General features: G+C 34.6%; 1 protein-coding gene across 2 annotated transcripts in view; it reads left to right on the top strand.

Annotated features, from left to right (window-relative positions):
* NELL2 (neural EGFL like 2) overlaps positions 1-17348 on the top strand; it is a 428865-nt gene that overhangs the window by 107542 nt on the left and 303975 nt on the right. The gene's annotated exons all lie outside the window — the stretch shown is intronic.

Raw genomic sequence — 17348 nt, 5'->3', positions numbered from 1 at the left:
TTAGTAAGAAGTTGCTATTCCTAAAACAAATTTATTAATTACTGAATTCCTCAAGACGTATCTTTCTCAATTTTAAAGCCAAACATACTTCTTAATGTGTGAATAGTTATCCACAAAAATATTATATTCTATTTCTTTGCAAAATTGCCTGGGCTTAGAGTTTAATAGTTGTATAATTTTAATCACTGACAGATAGCTTCCTTTTTTACCTCATAGTTTGCAGCAGTTACAGCTGTATTCTTGGACATGCACTGTATAAAAATGCTATTATCTTCCAGCTTTTCTTATATGTGAGACATGATTAGGAGCTCTGGATGTGGGGAAGGGAGGAAGAAGACGAAAGTCATTCATGATATGTGACATATACATAAATTGCTATGAAATAATACCAAATAGTTTAAGATGATTCCTTCTGGAAAGAATAACCACAGTTCTGGGAATGGAAGTCCACCACTTACTATCTGTGGACATTGGGGAAGTCACATAAGATCTGTATCTCAATTTCCTCATCTGTAAATTGAGGATAATAGTACCTGCTTCATAAGTTGTTGTGAAGATTAAAGAGTTTATACATATAAAGTGCTTTACCTATATAAAAACTTTAATGATCCTGTCCAAGCATGGGTATAAATCTCTTTATTTGGTTTCTCTTATCACAGATGAGGCAGTCTGGGACTTTGCACATCTTTACTAAATACTAAAGAGCAAACATAAGAAAATCTATGTGGAGAACAAAATATAGCAAGACTGACTTAGTGAGGAAAGTTCCTAGGGACATACTATCCAACTTGCTCTTGCGGCTTGAAGGCCCATTTAATTACATCTTTAGCTCCAAAGGATAATTTCCCAGGCCCTTCACTTGGGTTTCTTTCCTCCCAGGTTCTGGCCTGTTTTTGAGGGGGGCATGCCATCCTAACACTCACCTGGCTTACTACTTTCAGGGAAGAGCAAGAAAGGGAGCAATCCCATCTTGAAGTGTTCACTGGGGCTATTCCCTTCAGTCTGTTTTTGGCTGTACGGACAGGCCTTGTCTTCCTGTGGTTGAGATCCAGTGAGCTCCTTGTTTATAGCCATGTGTCTCTGCCCGTGTCCATTGAGCTTTCAGGCAACAAGAGTCACATGTAATAAAGGAAGATTGTTCATTTGCAGAACAACCTGTTGTATTTCTGATTACCTCTACATGCTAGGAAAATCTCCCCTTAATTTTGCACATTAGATTTTTCTTCCCTGTGACTTTCTCCCACTCCCCTATTTGTAGAGACATAGAACTCACCCAGCCTTCTTCCGGATGACATCCCTTACATAGATGGTGGCCACTGCTACCTGCTTTCTTACTGCTCCTGTCTCCGGGCTAACTGGTGCTGGGGCCTCCAGCCTCTTGTTGGGCAGCATCTCAATGGGTCTGTTTCCCTCAACTATGAGTCCTGTTTGTATTGGTTCCCAGGGTCGAACACCTTAACTGTACACACTCTGACCAGCACAGACTTCTTGCAATCTGCAAACTTTTTCCACCTAATATTTCTTAAAATAGTTTGATTTTTTTTTAAGCACCTTAAACATTTTAAAGATATGGGCAACTGAAATACCTGACCTTCATCAGGTGGTTTGCTGTCAGGCAAATCCTTTCTTACTCTTTCTGTGAGGTAGATTTATTAAAGTTATAGGCAGGGCTTTAAATGGATTTATTTCAATTGAAAATAGTATTTATTTTTTCAGATTATTATAGAAATATGTTTTCACTGTAGAAATCATTTGGAAAACTGAGAGTTAGAAAGAAATAGGAAAACTGATACAATCATATTACCAAAAGATGAATGTTGAAGTTCTGTCATATTTCAGTCAAGTCCTTTTTTCTGTGTGCATTGATATGCCATATTTTGTTTAATCAACCCTTACTTTTGGGTATTCAACTCATTTACTGTAAATTTTAATAAATAATAATATGATGAATATTTCTTATACATAAGTATTTGTGCTCAGCTGTTAGGTTTTCTAGTTATACCTTTAAAATTAATATTATTTCTGAAATTTATTGTTTTTACTTATTCATTCTATGGTTGTATCATCTGTCAATGTCATGGCATGTATCTATGAAATTATAAATTATGTAGATATTATCTAGATATATTATTATTTAACAAATATCATATTTGAGATATAGTATATCTTTCCATGATGTGGAAAATAACTTAGATTTGTAAGGCACTTTCATTTGCTAAGTAAGCTAACAGTTATTAAATGCTTACTATGTGCCAGGCACTCTGCTCCATGCATTACACGGGATTAGTTCATTTATCAGCAGTATTCAGCAGTGGTTAAGAGTGTAGACCTGGAGATGGACAGCATACATTCCAATCATAGCTCTACCATTCATTGTTTTTGGGATCTTGTAAAAATTACTTAATTGTTCTGTACCTCAAGTTTCCTCCTCTGTAAATCCATATAGAGTGCTTGAAACTACTAGTTATAAAAATTCACAAACCTCCCATAATCATACAAGATCAGCACTCCTATTTTCATTTCAAAGATAAGAAAAACAAGCCTTAGAGATAAGTTCTTAAAGGTTCGATGGGAATCAATGGGAGTAGTCTTTTCCCTCAGTGTGATTTTAGAGTCCACCTGCTGAACCTCTGTGCTATCCCGTCTCTCCGTGTCTTTGGGAGATCATTAAACTAGGTTCTTTATTGCCTTTCTTTCCAGCATCATTTAGCTAGTTACTGACAGAGCCAGAACCCAAACCCACTTCCTATTATTGAGTCTTTTTACTAAGGCACTGTGATATTGCCTTCTATCATCTCAACAGACCTTCTGTTATGGCTTGTGCTGGAATTTTTCCTGTTCTTATTTCTGAAGCTATCTTTCTTTAGTCATCCTGCTTTTCCTCACTCATCTATTTAGTTTCATCATTGCCTGAACATTTATTTCATTATTTTCTGCTTTCTTTCACAAAAACTTTAAGGAGGCTTATAGAAATGTCTACAGGACAAGATAAAATGAAACGTATACAAATCAGAGCAAACAAAAAGATAAAACCTTAGTTAAGTAATCAGGATAATTCAACCATTCTTGGCACTGAAACCAGACACATATTTCTCATATGGCCTTTTGTGGTCAAGGTAGTAAGTATCCTTAGAGAACAAGTTCAGGGGACTCTATGTTAGTTGGTCCCTTCAGAAAAAGCAGATCTGGCCGGGCGCGGTGGCTCAAGCCTGTAATCCCAGCACTTTGGGAGGCCGAGACGGGTGGATCACAAGGTCAGGAGATCGAGACCATCCTGGCTAACACAGTGAAACCCCGTCTCTACTAAAAAATACAAAAAACTAGCCGGGCGAGGTGGCGGGCGCCTGTAGTCCCAGCTACTCGGGAGGCTGAGGCAGGAGAATGGCGTAAACCCGGGAGGCGGAGCTTGCAGTGAGCTGAGATCCGGCCACTGCACTCCAGCCCGGGTGACAGAGCGAGACACCGTCTCAAAAAAAAAAAAAAAAAAAAAAAAAAAAAAAAAAAAAAAAAAGAAAAAGCAGATCTACAATGATGCTGATAATCTAGGTATGAAGGTCTTTGAAGCAACACTGCCCCCTTTGGAGACACTTTCTTGGTAATATGCAAGACAGTCATATACAACCAAGTTTTCCTGCTGAATATGCAGGAGCCTTTTATATGGAGGCCTGGTGAGTAGACTGTGTCCTTCAGGCCATATTGCATGTAAATTGCTTTTCTCAATGTAACTCAGTCACTCCCAACTGACAGTGATTAGGTGCAGGTCCGGTTCTTCAATGGGTGCATTCTAGTTCACCATAGTAAGAACTCTTCTGCATGCCCTGCTGAAGGATGCTCATTTTTCTAGTTTTTTTGGGGGGCAAGATGGGGTGGCAGTGGCATTGTGATGCTTCCTCTGAGTGCATGTTCTTGCCTGCCTGGGAGAAAGCACAAGAGCAAGAGCTTAAGCAAGAGCAAGAGCTTGAGCTATCCCTCTATGAATTTAGACTCTGTGAGTTAGACCACAAAGTCTCTGCCAGAGAATAAACATGAAATGAACATTAGTATTATTATTAGAGGTGATGTGAGACTGGCTGTCTCTTCCTTATGTCGGTTCCTGACTCCAGTCTTATCTCCATTTGGGCTATTTGCAGTGAATGCCTAGCTTATTGGGAAGCCTGCTCTGAAGCCTAATTAAAGAGGGAGAAGGCAGGAAGTGATGGAGACTGTGGGAATGGTAGCTCCAGCACTGGTGGTGATGGAGTAAAGCGATAGGAGTATAAATACTAGCCAGACACAGTGACCAGTCTGCTCAGCATCTATGTGTCACCCTTTTTCTTTTTCTCTGCTTGTTCAAATCCTGCTCGTACTTCAGAACTCCGCTCATATCTCCAGGAAGCTTTCACTTATCTTCCCAGTTTACATTAATTTCTTCCTGTATCAGTTTCCAATGTATTTTAAAAACTTGTACCAGTTTTTTGGCATTCTAACATATAACGTCTTTCTTTTCTTTCTTTTTTTTTTTTTTTCACTTTTTGTTCTGGGATGCATGTGCAGAACGTGTAGGTTTTTTACATAGGTATACATGTGCCATGGTGGTTTGCTGCACCTGTCAACCCATCATCTAGGTTTTAAGCCCTGCAAGCATTAGGTATTTGTCCTAATGCTCTCCCTCCCCTTCCCCTTGACCCCTTGCGAAGCCCAGTGTGTGATGTTCCCCTCCCTGTGTTCATGTGTTCTCGTTGTTCAACTTTCATTTATGAGTGAGAACATGAGGTGTTTGATTTTTTTTTTTTTCCTGCGTTAGTTTGCTGAGAATGGTGGCTTCCAGCTTCATCCATGTTCCTGCAAAGGACATGAACTCATTCTTTTTAATGGCTGCATGTCTTTCATTGTTATTTAAATATTTTGTGTGTATACATGTGTGTTAATTGCATGAGACATTAAAATATCATTTACTGCTTTTGATTACAGTTGTAACAAATACATAATCTAACTTTAAAAAATCTAAATGGTAGCTTTTTTTTTTTTAAATTGGTAATACATCTCAAGGTTCAAAATGTAAAAGGCACTTCATTCCTGTCCCCTGCCATCCAGTTTCTATCCTTGAGGGCAGCCACTATTATCATTAAGGCATTTCGAAAACAAAAAATATATATATAAAGAAGAAAATGAAGCTCATCCAGTCAGTGGTTTGCTGGAGCTGGCTTGCTTACTGGCTTTAGGGACTGAAATTTTGTGAACCGGTTGACATTAGTAGCTTGAAATAGGCCATGGTATGAATAATTATTCCATGGAAATCAGCAGATGCTACAAAACAGGGCTTTTAAAAATATACTTTTTCAATGAACCTTTATTTTTGTATACTTTTTAAATACTCTCTTTCTGATACAAATGGGCAGATGAACCAATAGCTTAGAATTGTGTCTCTAGAGAACAGAGAGCCAATTATTAAACATTTACCACTGCCTGTAATTCTGACATTTAGCGATAACCCTATTAATGCTGTGGGATGCAGCTTTTGCATCCTTTTCTCAGGTGAATTTGTGTGTTTGTGTAAAATATTTACATAGTTGACAACAATTTTTGATTAGATGTTAAGGTTTTCTGCTGTCAAGGATTGTGCCTTAAACTTGCAAACTCCATTACATCTGTCACGCTGCCATACACAGTTAGATGCTAAATAAATATTTGGTAGATGAAGAAATGAGTAAAAGATGAAGAGAAAGGTTATTATGAGTACATCAGGAATCATAAATGGTATCACAAAGTTTTCATCAAGCTAGGGTGGTAGGATTTGGAGAATGTTCAAATTGCTATATTGATGCAGGGTGCCTAATCCATCCTGAAATGTCATTAACTCCAGCACAAGAAATTCACTAACTGGCAGCCACTGCCTTGAAACAGCTATAAGTTAGGTTCTTAGGCAATGACGACAACTGTAATAAGCTATATGGCAACATCTCAGCCACAGTGTTAGTGCTGGATATCTAATCACACAATTTTGTTGGTTTGAACATATGGACTAATGGGCATGCTCTGGATTCTAGGGTATCTGAAGTGAACTAAAAGCAAGATGAAAGTAGGAAAGGCAGATGATCACACTGTTGCAGAATTAAGAAGAGGGCTTCAGTCAAATCTTGGCACTGAAACATAGCTTCAAACCAAGTGGCATAATTATGAAACTCCCAGGAAGCCCATCAGCAGTGTCCTGGTGTGCCATGAGCAAAGCCTCATTTGGCCTCCCAACTCGAGATGCTGGTTTCAAATGGTGTTCCTTAAGTAGAGGCTGATATTAAAAATTAAGCCACAAACTTCATGTGAGCACAGGGTGAAAAGATTTTTGGCTCTTCAGTCATTTCAGTATGTTCACCATCAGCAGCATAACCTAAAAAAACCAGACAATAATACATGACACTTGTTGGAAATAATTGAGACATTCAGGCTGATCAAAGGAGTTCTCTCTTTATTATAGTTTTCTGACTATTGTGTTTTGAAAGGTAAATAGAGAATAGAGAAATATTTTTAAAATACTGAATCACTTATCCATTTATACAAGAAACATAGAAGAGAAATATGAAAAATATAAGGGATTGTTGAAAAGCAAAAGTATACTTATCAGTAAAAGTAAAAGAAATTTATTGAAAATCCCGAAGAAACTGTTTCCTTCTTATAAAACTGCAGTTTCTTCAGGATAAATAAAATCCTTTTTTTATGATTAGTGTAATTTGGTGTAGTTGCCTAGATTCTGTTCTGTGGCTTATAATATTTCTTCTTTATTTAAAACAATCTTGGACTTTAGATATATAAATTGGTTCCAAGGGGTTTATTAGGAATTTTGCTGATATCCAAGCATTATTTATGCTTCTGACTTTGAATGCTTTGCAGATAGCATACATGGAGATAAGTTGTGGCCATAGCTTTGCAAATAAATACAAAACTGTCCCGTAGTTTATCATCATCTTCTGTATTAATAAACTTCAGGTGAAATAAATGTGATTTTTCTACCCTCTTAATATTAATTATACCCTCTGGGTGAGTAAAAATGTATTTATGTATGAGGCTGAAATTGTGTCTTCATGTTTGTGAGTGCTTGTCATGTATTAAGCCATTTCTCTTTCTTGACATTAGTAAGTAAAAATTAAACTTGCTGGCAATATTTGCTTGGCTTAATGGTTCTGAACTAAAAAATGACTTTGTTTATTATGGATGAAATTAATAGACTGACATAAAAGCTACTAAACTTGTTACTTTCTGCTTGCACTTTATTTAATAAATAGCTTTAAAGATAATAGGATTTATAAATTAAAATTTCAAACTCCAATTTCTACATAATCAAAAAACTTTACTTAGGTTTTATTTTCTTGAAGTGTTTCTATATCATTGTTTATCTCTCACAAAATTGCATCTCTGTTGTGTACTTTAATACCTCCCTTATTATTAGGAAAGTTGCAATATATATTCTAATGTGGCCAAGCATACATATATCACTACCAAGTAGGCATGGTCAAGTGCTCATCAAAGAAAGTGAATTAAAGCAAGCAAATGGAATTTCTCATCGTAATTCTTATATAGGTAATGTGATGGACAGAAATACACATTTTAACACACAGAGGTTATCCCATAGAGCACAAATCCCCTGTTTCACGCTAAAGAAGCGAGGCATTTTTTTTTCCCTTCCCGTAAGCAGTCCACTCTTTCTGCAGGGTCAAAGAATGAATCAGTTGACTGCTGCTGCCGCAGCCCATAGACTAACCAGCCCATATTCACTTTCATTACACATTTTGGGTATTTTCCTCCTAGATGGGGATGCAGAGCACCAAGGATATTTCCAGGCAACCATCCTATTCTGACTCTATCTGGTTATCAGACCCTAAATATCTTAGGCCATTGCAAGACCCTTCTGTGTCATCCATCTTGTAGCTCCTTCACATCTACTCTATTCACTCCCTACGGACAGAGTACTGGAATTTTGGTTGTTGTATAAGCAACTGTCATTAAGGAGCAAGCATAGTGTGTTTTGGAAACCAACCTCGTGCTCCTGCTTGCAGTTTTTCATACTTCCCGTTTCTGTGTTGCCATATAATTTCTTTATAAATGGCAGGAAAGGTGAATTGTTCATTAGAAATAATTGGCCCATGTAACTTTTAATGATCAGTCTGCTACTTTTTTAAGGTTTTTTTTTCTTTTCAGCATTAAAAACTATTTCTAATGATTAAAAACTTTTCTAACTTTTTCTTCACTTGGGAATAAAACTTTGAGATTATAATTTTAGTTCTTTCTTGTTTTGGCTTTGCTAAGAACTTGTGACTTTATTATTTTCCCTTTTGCCATTTTTGAAAATGTTGACATCTAAATTTTAGGAGTCTAGCTCTTCCTGATTTTCTTTAAGACAGAAGCTTATCATATCTCGATGATTTACTATTATCATGTTTCATAGAGATGTTGTTAATGAACGGAGATTTTTTTTTTGAGTCATTGGTCCAGAATTCTTTGTGCGTGTGTGTGTGTGTCTGTGTGTGTATAAAGAGCAAATCCATCAAATGTATAAATTCCTATTAAATATAATGTTTTAGACAGGAATATTTTGTTATTTTTTCTTGTAAATGATTCCTTATAATTAAATGCAATGCTGTTAGAGGTTCTGACTTTGCTGAGCACTTAATTTTTTTCTTTTAAGAGGATTTTTGCATTTCAAACGTTGCTTCTTTATATGTGTTTATTATTTGATTGTTATTTCACTTAATTTCCTCCTTGTATATTTTTTCTTTGTTTGAAATGGTTTTTCCTATCCTGAGATCAGGTAGCCTTGCTTTGTAAAAGTATATATTTTTATCGTTTCCCTGTCTTACTCTTGAACCCATCTATAATTTATTTTAGTGTACTTAAGATGATCGAGGCTCTCAACATTTTTTCAAACATATAATTAATTATTCCAACACCATTTATGTAACTCTCCCCCTCCCTCATTTGAAATATAGTCTTATATTTTACATTAAAATCATTTCTGTGCTGTCTCTTCTGTTTCATTAGTCTGTTTATTTTTGTACCAGTAATAAACTTACATACATGATTTTTCATATTGTGGTTTTTTACTGTATGCATTTAAAAAATGGAAATACAAAAAATTACTACTCAAATGTAGTATGCTGTTGTATTCATGGGTGATATTCAAAATGTATAGTAATCAGTATGCCATGGGCACTAAACAACCAAAGCAGGAAAGTGACAAGGTAGAATGAACCTTGACTATAATGAACCAGTATAGCTGTTTCTATATGCACTGTGTGTATGTACTTCTAAATTTTATGATATTGGATAGATATATAGAGATTCAAGTATAGATTTTAATATGTATATGATTACACCAAATATAGGTGAATATTTATGAGATATGTATGTGTATGTATAATTTTCTACATATTGTGTATATGAAATACATATTTCATAATACATTTTAATATGTTGCATTCTCATCAGCAGAGTGCCTACTTACCTACTTTCTTCAACAATGATTTAAAAATTTGCCCATTTAGGAGGTGAGAAGTAACACTTTGTTGGTGAGGTTGAATACCTTTTCATATGCTTATTGGCCATGCATATATCTTCTTTTATAAATTGCCTATGTATATAGATTGTCAATTTTTCATGTTTTCTTAAAAATGAGCTCCATTTAATAAGGATATTTATTCATTATCATCTAAATTTTTAATTTGCCTCTAAGTTTTTATGGTTTTTTTATGTACTAAATTTTCTTAAATGATGTGCAGTCTAGTCAATAATTTCTGTCTCTAAAGGGTGGGATTATGTTAATGACATAGTGAAGAAATAATGTGTTTTCCATATATAAAACAAGAGAAGGCTAATTCAAAAATTCAAGAAAAAGAAATCTTGTATGAGAAATTCGTGGTCCATTATATATAATGAAATAAAATTTACTACAATTTTGGACAATTATTACATTTAAGAAAAAAAATCTATCCTTGATGCTATTGAACATTCTCCTTTGGGTGTTGGAGAGTTTGTGTTACTCTAGCGAGAGAATGCTTGTCTCAGCACAATATTTGGTATTGCAATTAATACTACCTGTAGGCATAAATGCAAATACTGTTGATTAGTTCCCTATTGATCTTTTAATTGTGGGTCTGGAAAGGGTATAATATTATATCTGTGTTTAAATTTCCATCTTAATCTGCCTTACTATATTAAACAGATATTCTATTTTAATGCCCTTTAGTCCTGCCTAAGAAAAAATTGACATTTTGGACTTAGATATAGGTATCTAAGGTATCTACTTAGATGTAGATATTCAGTGCAATATCCAACAGAATGAAGCTGGTGGCCCCAGTGCAATTTTTTCAAAAACTCACTGTTTTCTCACAGATTTGTAATGCCACCTCAAATCTCCATCAATGCTGAAGTCGGTTTCTGGGCCTTGTTTTCTGTTCTACTAACCTATTTGTTGATTTCTGCAGAGATACCACAATACTCTGATTAATATAGTTTTATAAGATTTGATATTTAATAGCTCAAGTCTCTTTGTTCTTCCTGTTAAGAAATTTTTGCTGCATTTGAAACTTCATTCTTGGGAATAACTTAGAATCAGTTTATGTTTTATGAAAAAAATTCATTGGTATGTATTGAAATTGCATCACATTTATGGGTTAATGTATTAACATTTTTATATTACTAAGTCTTCTAATCCATTAATATGGTTTTTCTCTGCATTTTTTAATGTCTTCTATTATCTTATTTGAAATTACTACATAAAGTGTATATACATATTTTGTTATATTAATTCCTAAGAACCTTATATATTGTACTGCTACTGTGATGGGTTATTTACTTTTCTATTATATTTTCTAATTGTAAAAGACATTTAAGTTGATGTGCTACTAGAAAAATGGATTTTGTTTTGTATCAAAAGTAGCAGCTTCCATAGGATTTAAATTGCTTTCTCTTTTCCCTAGTGACAGAGTTGGATTCTTTGGATGCAACTCAGAGTATCATAACACAATTTTCGATGTGCCATGAAAGTTCATTTAATTCTCTTTTCTTAATCTACCATACATTAATATGCACTGACATTTTAAAATTAATGCACAGTGAATGTTGAAGGATTGTTGTAATAAATTTTAATTCTTTGGCATTACAATACATCTCCTTTTAGTCTTTTCATGTCGATGTGAAACTTCACAAATACTCTTTAAGCCCTTGATCAGTTGCTTAAAATAGTTTTACAAAGGGCTCACTTAAAAATTATAATTTTTTTTTACAGTTTACTACTCAGAAAATAGAATTTAACTTTTAACTTATTTCATAATTTCCTTTAGTTACAATTAAGTCTCTACCTTTTTAAAAAGTCCATGTGAAATCTTATTTTGGTGTCTTAATTGACAGTGGAGTTTATGTTATCTCCATTACCTAATTCTCTTGCTGTTGTGTACACTCTACTTCCACTGATTCTGGAGAGAAGTCTTATATTTTTGTGGTTGAAACGATGTATTGATATGTTTTGTAACAACTGAATAAAGTCATTCATGTTTTGCCTCTTTTTTTAGTACTTTTATTCACTGAGCATTTTGAAGGAAAGTGATTGACATGCTGTCTTCTTTCCTTTGTACTTTAACCTTTGGTTATTTAAAACTTTAGGTATTGTAAAAATTACGCTTGATTGTAGGATGACACATTCTTGAGGATACTGAATGCATCACAGAATACATGAATTATTGAATATTTCAGCTTAAACCCATTTAATTCAGCCAGTAAAAATAGTCTGAACAGCACCAAAAGTGAAGTAAGATATGTTTTGAGTGAATTACAAGAAAAAAGTTTGCTTTGCAAATGACTTAAACATTAAACTATATACTTGCACACTCAAACTTTTAACTATACACTTAAACTATGCACATTTTCAAGCATTGAGCATTATATTTAAAATAATTTTTTGCTAATATAACATCTGAAAACTGGCTGTAATTTTAAAAATGTACTAATTTTTGAGCATTAGTGAATTTGAATATTTTGGAAATATATTTGTTAGTAAGTTATTTGTGTCTGAATTGATGAACAGTTTCTATTGATAGCTTTATATACAGTATTGCACATTGAACTCTTGCTATTTTTCTTGCTTATTTGTAAGAACGCTTTATATAATAAGGATATCAACTTATCCTCCATTACATATATGCAGTATATATGCATCAGTTTTCCTAATTTAATGTTTGCTTTTAATTTTAAAAAATTGAAATAGCTGCAAACCTACAAAAATGTTAAAAGCATATTACAAAAAACTTCACTATAACAGATTCCCGAACTCCCTAAATATTTTTTATAGCTCATTTGCTTCATCACCCTCCATCTCTTATTCCTCTGAGCCATTTACTGACAAGACACTTCATCACCTTTAAATACTCTAGTGTATATTTTATCAAACATTGACACACTTAGCCAACATATAACCTTCCAATTAAGAATCAACATTGACATTACTGTATTATCTAATCTACAGACCCCATTCAAATATCACTAACTATCTAAACTCTTTCTTCTTGGCCCAGGATTCTAGTCAAGAACACATGTTGCATTTGGTTGTCATTTACCAGTATCTCCTTCCATCTGGAGCAGTTCCAGTTTTTTCCTGTCTCTGATATCCTTTATGGTCTTAGAAGTATAGGCCTCTCATTCTGTAGGCCCTCAACCTGGGTCTGTCCAACTTTTACTTATTACTCAGGACATGCATCTTGTGAGGAAACCCATAGATATGAGGATGATTCTTCTTAGTATACCATATCTGGAGGCACACTATGTCAACCTGCCCTACCACTGGTGATGTTAACCTTGCTCACCAGGTCAAGTTGGTGAACTGAAAAGTTCTTCATTATTTTTTCCTTTGGATTTTGATTAGTGTTTTATCGGGGAGAAATTCTAATTTTATTCCAATATCCTGATCCTCATCAGACCTTCTCCCACCTGCCTTTACATCCCTCGACCACGCCCACCTGTATTAGATATTATTGCTTCTTAGTGACATGGATAAAATGATAAAATTGGAAATTGACACTCGTTTTTACTCTTACTCTTACTCATATTCTGGTAGTATCAACAACTTGAGAATATGTATTTATGTAAAAGTGTATTCCTAAATACACTTTTGGTAACACAAACTTTTTTCACATATTATTTCAAATGCATATCAGCATTCACCATGTAAGGCCTATTTACGTTAAATACTATATTTTTTTCTTATTGAAATGTAATTAGGTATGCTGAGTGAAATTCAGAGAAAATAACATCTTATTTCCATAAAGATGATTTGCTTAGTTTTTCTACCTTTCTCTTGATAGCTTTATATACAGTATTGCACATATTGAACTGATGTATCACACACCTTTATGAAAACACAATCAGAGTATGTATATGATATATTGGAGGTGTATTTTGCTAAAAGGCATTTACATTTATCCTGACATGACTCTTCCGTTTATGGCTTTTCAAATTTTTTATTTCAGTTAGTTATTGGTAAGCAATAAGTGAAATGGAGCCTCGTTTTTTTTGAATGTTTATAGTTGGTTAAAGTGTATGTTTTATTCATTTAAAAATAAACCTCATTGTTTTCCACTAGCCAGTAACCGAAATAAATACACAACAGAATCTTTTGAACCTCTGATTTATCAGAATTCAAGATCTATTGCAGGAGTTTTGCTCAATCACATTAAGAAAAATTGTGCTTATTTTAAACTCTCCATTTGTAAGTGGATTCAATAATGTAGAGTAATATGAACTGATAAATACGAAAACAGTGCAAACATGCCTTGTGATATAAAACAAAGATTGGCAGAAGTACAGGAACTCTAGATACGAAAAGGGAAGACTTTATACTATCCTGGGGAATGTTGATTCAAGAAAATGACAAAGTGATGAAATGAGAAGTTCCTTGAGTAGCTGGACTTTGTCTTTTTTTTTTTTTTCTGTATCCTCTGTGCCTGGTGCAGTACATCTCATATAGATGGCTAATAAATATTTGTCAACTAAATGACTGAGTGAGAAGTACAAAGCATCTGCTTATATCAGGTCTTGTGGTAGCTGGCTGACTTCTTAGGTGCATGGAAATGTTTTCCCTTCATTTGCTAGGGTTAACACTTTAAGTGCCTACCCTGTGTCAGGCCGTTCCCTAAATTCCTTACATGGATTAATCTCATTAAATGCTCATTGCAAAAATCTTGGAGGTAGGTACCATTATTATTCCTATCTTAGACAAGGAAATGGGACCCTGAGAGATGTAGTCTTATGTCCGATGTTGCAATAAGTGGCAGAATCAACATTGGAACCAGGCTACTTGGCGTCACAGCCCATTGTCCTAACTATATCTTGACAACTTCTCAACTGCTTATTTTAGAGCAGCACCGTGAGCTTTCTGCTTCCTTCAAAGCTGAAAAACTCTAATGACCGGATTAGCACTATTGTTTTATAGTGCTCTGAAGATAATAGTAATAATGATAATAATATATTTTTCTCTGTTGGGCTTTTTAATTTATACTAAAAGTTTTTAGCCAGAAATCTTTCACACAATTTACTTCTTTATTTCAACAGCATCACCATGACCTACTGAAAAGTTGAGGCAATGTAAATAAATCATGGTCTACATTATTGGGTAACTATTTTGTCTTTTAATTTTTCAAACTGCCTCTCCATAAAAAGTTAATGGCAAAACTTGACAGTAAGATTTCTAGCATTCTGGCATTTCTATAATAGCTACAATTTAGGGTGAGGTTGGTTCTGTTTCCTCTAGTTAGGGATGTTCTGTAACCATTTCAGTTGGGAACTCCAGAGGTAATATGCTCACAACAATCAAAATGTCACCTCAGTGGGTAGCCTATGAATCCTGTTGCCTTCTTCCTTGGCTCTTATTTATACTGAACAACAGGGGAGACATGATGATCCATGAAGCATGTCAGAAAGCAGATGATGCAATGTTGACAGCTTACTCTCTGCCACATGACTTTGTTCTCTCTTTCAAATACCGTCTGCCTAGAACTTCTAGCTGTCTTCCATGCATCAGTGCTTTTCCTTTATTGCTGCCCATACTTTCAGAATATGTTACCTATAAAGCTGCTGAAAATTCCTACACAGGCCAAGCGTTATTGGTCTAAATAATTTCTATTGATTTTTAGCATCTTAGGACAGCAAACTGTTAACTTAAGAGAAAGGTTGGAAGCCAGATGAAATACTGCATAGAATCTTAGGGCATTGAGGGGCTTTGAGAATCACTTACTCACTCCAGATGGACATATCCCTGAAAGTATCATGGATCATTTTTAGGTAAAGATGAAGATGAAAAGCTACCATTTGGGGAATATTATTTTCTTCCTAAAAATTCTTTGTTATTTGAAAGCGTGCAATTGCAGTCATCCCTTCATAGGCTTGTAAAACCACTTAGGTATCTGGAAATTGAAGAGAAGATTAGCGTATTCTCTTGGGAACACTCTCTTTCTCTCTCTCTCGTCTCCACTCATAGTAGTATTTAGTTTATGTATAGATTGGATTTTAAGATATCGTGAAGTTCTTCCCTTTAACTTCAAGCAGAGCTGACTTAAACCTCTCTAACAGGTAAAACTACATCCAGAAAAGATGAATTTTATTTTTTTCACAAAATTAAGAGATTGACTTGAGTAACCAAATTCAGAACTAAAATGTGACATTTTACCATATTTTAAAGTAAAATTAAGTACTGTAGTGTCTTATATGCCAAATGACTAAGTAACTAATGATTCCTCAATGAGCATGTTATTCCTTTGTGGAATTAATGTGTCTGTATATTTCTATATCTTTTCATATCAGAGCAAATGTATTCTGAGGATTTGGTGATTAAATGCAATTAAATTCAATTTCTATATTTTTGAACTCTACTTGACCACTAATACCTATGACAGATGGTTTCACAGATCCACTTTACTCCACTTCCTCTCTGTAGAAAGTAGAATAACGTTTAAACATAATGTAGAAAGAAATTCATATTTTATTTGATCCTTTACAAATAACTCTTGCGTAAGAGTTTCATCTTTTAGTTAAAGTAAGGTGACACTCCAGTTAATAAATGCCTTGGAATAAAATGTATTTCATAACTTAGCTATATTAAATACATCATCTGCCCTACACACCTGAAAACCCTTCAGAATAGGACCACTAGTATTTATATTTAAATGATCAAACTCTTATTTTTTCTCTCTAATATACTGATCTGTATTCAGTGGAAAAATTATAACCATTTTGGACGTTAGAATAAAATAATATATTATAAAGTGGTAGTAAGATGGGAGAGTTTTGGAAAGAAGGAAAGAGGGCTGTTGACCCTTTCTCAACCTACCATACTTCAATGAACACCAACTTGGAGAATTAGTGAAAGGTTATACTTCTTTATTTTTCTCAAATATCATTAACATCCCTTGAGTTGCAGCAGGTACTAGAGGCAGAACTGGTTTGCAGCTGCCATCAAGATTGGGGTATAATGAATCTGATCTCCAAACTGATGCCTTGAGTTTTCAGGAAATGTGATCTTACTGTATTGCACAAAGGTCATACGCATAGGTGATAAATAAGAAGTGGAAATCGGGCCAGGCACGGTGGCTCACGCCTGTAATCCCAGCACTTTGGGAGGCCGAGGCTCGCTAATCACAAGGTCAGGAGATTGAGACCATCCTGGCTAACACGGCAAAACCCAGTCTCTACTAAAAATACAATTAGCCGGGCGTGGTGGCACACGCCTGTAGTCCTAGCTACTCGGGAGGCTGAGTCAGGAGAATCAGTTGAACCCAGGAGGCGGAGGTTGCAGTGAGCTGAAATCCTGCCACTGCACTCCAGCCTGGGTGACAGAGCAAGACTCCGTCTCAAAAAAAAAAAAAAAAAAAAAAAAAAAAAAAAAAAAGTGGAAATCATTTGCAAAGTTCTTTTTTCCCCAATATGAGTAGCCAACTGATCCCTCACAGTTTTTTAAACAGCTGGTTTTTTTCTCTATGCATTACAATGCCTTTGCTACAATCAGGTTACCCTATTTGTGTGAACCTGTTTCTAAACTATCTATATAGCTCCCTTAGTCTACTTTTTTATTCATGTGCCAATATTACACAATTTAATTACGATACCTTTTTAATAATTTTAGATGTGGTAGCATAAGTTCTCCAAAGTTTGCTTTTTTCAAGATTATGTTAGATATATGTACTTGTATTTTTTGCATTTCCTTATAATTTCAGAATCAGCTTAAATTTTGTTTCAGATTTCATTAAATCCCAAATACATAAATTTGAAGGATGACTTACATATTTACATTAGAGAACATTAATTTCTTTCAGTATTGTTTCATAGGCATTTTGTAG

This window comes from Macaca thibetana, chromosome 11, assembly GCF_024542745.1.
Source record: "Macaca thibetana thibetana isolate TM-01 chromosome 11, ASM2454274v1, whole genome shotgun sequence".
In the NCBI taxonomy this organism is placed as follows: Eukaryota; Metazoa; Chordata; class Mammalia; order Primates; family Cercopithecidae; genus Macaca; species Macaca thibetana.
Note: the sequence above shows the minus strand (reverse complement) of the source record. Positions and strands in the feature narration are given on the sequence as shown.